This window comes from Myotis lucifugus, unplaced genomic scaffold (genome assembly GCF_000147115.1).
Source record: "Myotis lucifugus unplaced genomic scaffold, Myoluc2.0 scaffold_7422, whole genome shotgun sequence".
In the NCBI taxonomy this organism is placed as follows: domain Eukaryota; kingdom Metazoa; phylum Chordata; class Mammalia; order Chiroptera; family Vespertilionidae; genus Myotis; species Myotis lucifugus.
This window is the reverse complement of record NW_005878470.1, coordinates 2,932-7,782: the sequence shown is the minus strand read 5'-3', so window position 1 is coordinate 7,782 and position 4,851 is coordinate 2,932. Positions and strand designations below refer to the sequence as shown.

At 41.6% G+C, this 4,851-nt stretch overlaps 1 long non-coding RNA gene across 1 annotated transcript in view; it reads right to left on the bottom strand.

The window, feature by feature from the left end:
- Positions 1–372: 372 nt before the first annotated feature.
- Positions 373–4,851, bottom strand: part of LOC102436356 — a 6,072-nt gene continuing 1,593 nt past the window's right edge. Inside the window, exons 2-3 of the long non-coding RNA XR_331066.3 lie at positions 724–811; positions 373–573 (exon numbers count right to left, since the gene is read on the bottom strand). This is a non-coding gene — a long non-coding RNA (uncharacterized LOC102436356). The remainder of the gene's footprint in view (positions 574–723; positions 812–4,851) is intronic.

The following is a 4,851-nucleotide window of genomic DNA, read 5'->3' as shown; positions in this document are numbered from 1 at the left end:
AGCAAATATTTGTCTTTTCCATTCTGTTTTAACACTGCAGACAATATATGCATGGCTCTCTGGTGAAGCAATGTGCATATAAGTGACAAAACATGGAAATGTAGATAAAACTTTTAAAATCCTAGTAATACTACAACAGCTTCTTTCCTTATTTATTCTGTCAACATCCATTCCACATGAATTCACATTTCGGTTCCAGGAGGGCATGAGCCATAAGCCCTAATCCCAAAGACCACTATCTGTGGAGGGTAAATAGAGCCTGCTGCCAGTATCTTCTGGTGGCAAACTTGTGAAAATCTTCTGGAAGACTAATAAAATCATATTCCGATTATTTGTCTTCTGGATTCGGGGGACCATGGAAATAGAAAAGGATAAAAACAAGGCATGCTTTATTTCTGAGGTTTCTTGGACTGGGAAGTAGAAAAATAGGTGTTTTCCTTTGGGGTTTTTTTTGTGGCCGAGAATGGTGAGGTTGGTATTTCTGAGAGCACTTTTTCACTTTCCTCAGTCTTTAAGGGAGTGGTAGGCTTTGGTAGTCCGGCTGTTGACAAAATCTGTCTTCTTAAACTGAGCCTTTGGAATAAGCAAACAAAAAATATGATCAATAACAACGTTTGCACACACAAAACTGCAGTTCTTAGTGATTTCCCACCAGGGTCAGACAAGTGGGCCATTAGGATCTGGCTCTGCTAACTAGGACACATGCCTTTTGAGCGCTCTTACCTTCTTGTAGGCATTGTGGAGCTCCGTGTGTGTCCACAGGGCATATAAGAGAACAGAAGCGGCTTTGCTTGCCTTGTTGGAGGCAGAGCTGAAAGAAGAAAAGGACATTCCGAGATCAGTGAGAATGTGTCTGAGGCTCCTGGAGGTGGCTGTTGGACAGTCTGTAAATCTTCTTTAACTGCTGTTGCTCAGTAGCCATCCATTAAGTCAGGTTACTCACAATGACAAGAGAATCAAATGGTAAGCTTCAGGCCAGGGACCACTTTTTAGAAAGTCTCATTATTTTTTAAATATATTTTTATTGATTTCAGAGAGGAAGGAAGAAGGAGAAAGAGATAGAAACATCAATGATGAGAGAGAATCATTGATCACCTGCATCCTGCACATCCCCCACTGAGGATCTTGCCCACAACCCGGGCATGTACCCTAACCAGGAATCAAACCGTGATCTCCTGGTTCAAAGGTCGATGCTTAACCACTGAGTCACGCTGGCCAGGCTAGAAATTATTTTGAAAAAATATTTTAAATATGTTTTTATTGATTTTTCAGGGAGAGGAAGGGAGAGAGATAGAGATAGAAACATTGATGAGAGAGAGCAACATCATTGATTGGCTGCCTCCTGCACATCCCCTACTGGGGATGGAGCCCACAACCTGGGCTTGTGCCCAAACTGAGAATCAAACTGTGACCTCCTGGTTCATAGATCAACACTCAACCACTGTGCCACTCCAGCCAGGTGAAAAAATCCTTTAAAACCACTAACAGTGCTAACAAATAGTCTATAGAGCAAATTTTTGATATTTATAAGGACTATGTTACAAATCCTTAAATTTATTTATAGAATACAATTTACATTTATATATTATACTGTCATTTATAGAATATATATGTATGCTTATAATGTGTGTGCATGTATTTTTATCAGGAAAGTGTGACTGAAAAATATATATCCTTCTCTTAGACTGAGTGACTCTATAGGTAGGAATAATTTTTTCAAGTTAATAAAATAAATTCTTGTTGGAACATTTGTTAAAATAGGTTCAAAATGTCTTTGTTCTTGTGCAGAGCAAATGTCAAATGTGTTCCTGTTTTAAATCCAAGTTACCACTGAATTTGACATTGTATTTAGTTTTTGATGTTCTGCTTTTAAATTTGTCCTAAATTTCCTGTTTCTGGCTGAGGAGAAAATGCTTTCTTTGATCTTTTTCTCGTCTACCACCTGAACTTTCTTTTAACAAAGAAACATATCTTTTATCTTTCCTATCATAGGAGTTTGTAAACATGCAACTGAGAATAGAGAATGCAAAGCTGTATGGAGAAGTGCATGCTGGGCTCATTCTTCAGCTAAAAGTCTTTCTCTTCCACACCAACCGGGCAGAGAGGGTAAGGCAGATTGGCACCCTACAGAATTTTTTAGTTACCTCATGGATTTCTCAGACTAGCTTGTTTATAACTGAGATACTAATTAATCCATGAAAGCTATGGGTCCCTAATATTTAAAATTGGAAAGAGTTCAACAGCAAGTGAAGAGGAACAGAAAACACCACCCCAAAATATGCCTCTCTGGCACGGGATTATTTTAGCTGATTATGTTTAAGAAACAGCAGACATAGGGAAAGCTCTGAAAACTGAGTGGAAGTTACCCTTGAAAGAGACATTTATAAGGAAAATCTCCATTTGTAAGGAGTTTCTGTACCAGAAAGTGAGGGATGACTAAATCTTTAGAAAGTTTGATCAATGGAGAAGGCAAGGAGTTAAATCTGCCTGACAACCCCTGTTTACTGTGCTTTTCCTGGGAATCCCCCTAAACTGGCCTCCCCTCTTCCCCAGCATCTTTTGTTAGAGGCTTGGGCCATTTCTAGGAGTTACTCAGTTTTCCTGGGTCTCTCCCAAGGATACAGAAGGTCTATATGTTATCAAACTTCCTTTGTTTTTCTTTTGTTAATCTGTCTTTTTTATTGCAGGGGTGTCTCAGCCAAGAACCCAGTGATACTGTTGTAATTAACCTAGTTAGTAGTAACAGGAAAGGAGCAAAGGGAAGGCCAAATATTATAGACATGTCATTTAGGCAGTTTCACCAGGAAGTTAAAGCTTTACACTCCCCAGGGAGCCACCAGTCTATTCCCTACAGATTGCTGGAGGAAGGCACTGAACAGGGGGCGAGAGAGACATGACCAGTAAAGTTTGGGTGACATTGGAAAGGTACTTGTTTGTCAGTCACACCTGGGAAAAGGTCACTGGCCAGAATGGGCGTGGCCACTGCAAGCACAGGAACATTTAATCCCCTAAACAAAAGAGTTAGCTCTCTTGTTTTTTCTTGGTTCCTCTTATGCTCTTAGCGTGCTGTGTGTGCTCTTGATTAACTCCCAGTTTTGGGGGCTCTCACACTCCTGCTTCCTGCATTCACCCACATGACCACCCCTACACACAATGGACTAATGGACTATATAACTAGCCTGCTGCTGAACTGGACCCGGCTGCAATGTGGAATGGAAACTGTGGACACTGACTTTGCTTTTAGCTCGACTGAAGCCCCAGCTGCACTCCTTCAAGAACTGGATTAAGGGAAATGGGACTTTGGAAACCAAGGGGTGTAATTCAACGCAAATAAAAATCACTCATCCTCCTGTGTGAGTCTCAAAAAATTCTTTTTCTTGCGATATCATAAGGACTCCATCCCCAATACCTCAATTCCCCCGATAACACTAGAAGGGTAGAGAAAAAAGTATTTTTCCTCCCCTTCACAAGGGTGTTATATTTATAAAATTTGTTTTTAAGTTGGCTGTTGACACTTGGGAACTCATTTATTCAAAGATAAAATGATATAAATGATAATTGGTCCCCAGGCTAGCCCGTGTGAAAGGATTTCAACCTAGAATGAAACCAGAGGATATGAAATAGAGAATGTCATGCATGCCCCCTCAGAAGAAGAGAACTTATGAACTGAGAGACTGACTCCCTGTAAATGTCTGATTAAAGAAGGCTGAGACTCCCCGGAAGCTTGCTGCAGCATGGGTTACCACACTGTCATTTCTCTGCTACTCCTGAATGAGCTCAGATTCTGGGAACCTGAGCTTGCCTCAGTTAATGTCTTCATTTAAATTGATGCCATAAATTACAGGTCAGCTGTACAACACTTTAGCAAGCAAGGAGCACCAGGCACAGACAGTAGAAATTCCTTGTTGACTTTTTCTCTTTTCTTTTTTTAGACAGGGCATGTGAGGACTGGCTCACAAATGGACACTTGGGGCAACAAAGAAATAACAGATTAGCTCCTCCATATGTTGCTAAGATACAAGAAGTTCCCCAAAGTGATGGTGTTAAGCAGAGGTAGTTAGCTAGTTATTAATAAAGAGAGGGACCAAAGGGATTCAGACATTGAGCTTAATAAACGAGGGAGCTGAATCAAATATTAAGCTTAATAAACTGGGAAGCGAATCACACATTGGGCCTGCTTCACTAGGAAGTTACAGCTTCCCATTAAGCTGGATTTACTAGGAGGCTATAGCATTAAATTCATGTACACACTCCAGGGGACTGTGGAGGAGACTTAACCCTCCAAGCAGCCAGGAAAATCTTCCGGGGGGTGGGGTGGGGGGGGGGTGCTGCCTGATGATACCAGTTTATGGGATTTAGGAGGAGAGAAAACTCCTCTGCTCAGCACATGCACAGTAGAAACCAGAAGACGCAACAGAATTCTTAGAAGTCAACATGGCACAGGGGAGGAGCTTCTACTTGAAGCATGTGAACTAAAAGCCAAAAGGTGATATAAAGAGGCAGAGCCTAGCCTGGAAAAATCTGGGAAAAGAATCAGGTTGGATAGGGGGCATGAAACCCTGGTAGGTCCAGGAAAGGGATTGGTTAAGGGCAGGGCCCAATGAGAGCCCAGGAGAAATCGGGAAGTGGGTTGGATGGTTTGCGGGACACCTTGCCCGTTATGGAGAACCAAGAAAAAACATGGAGGATTGTCAGAAGTTTCAAGGAAGTTGCTGCTAGAGCCTGCCCACCCCCTACATCCCCGAGGGTGTATTATTTCTCTTCACCCCAATAAAAATCTTACCACTACATTTAAACTTCTGCATGCATGAGCCCTTTGAAATTTCTTTCTTGAGACACTACAAAAGAGCC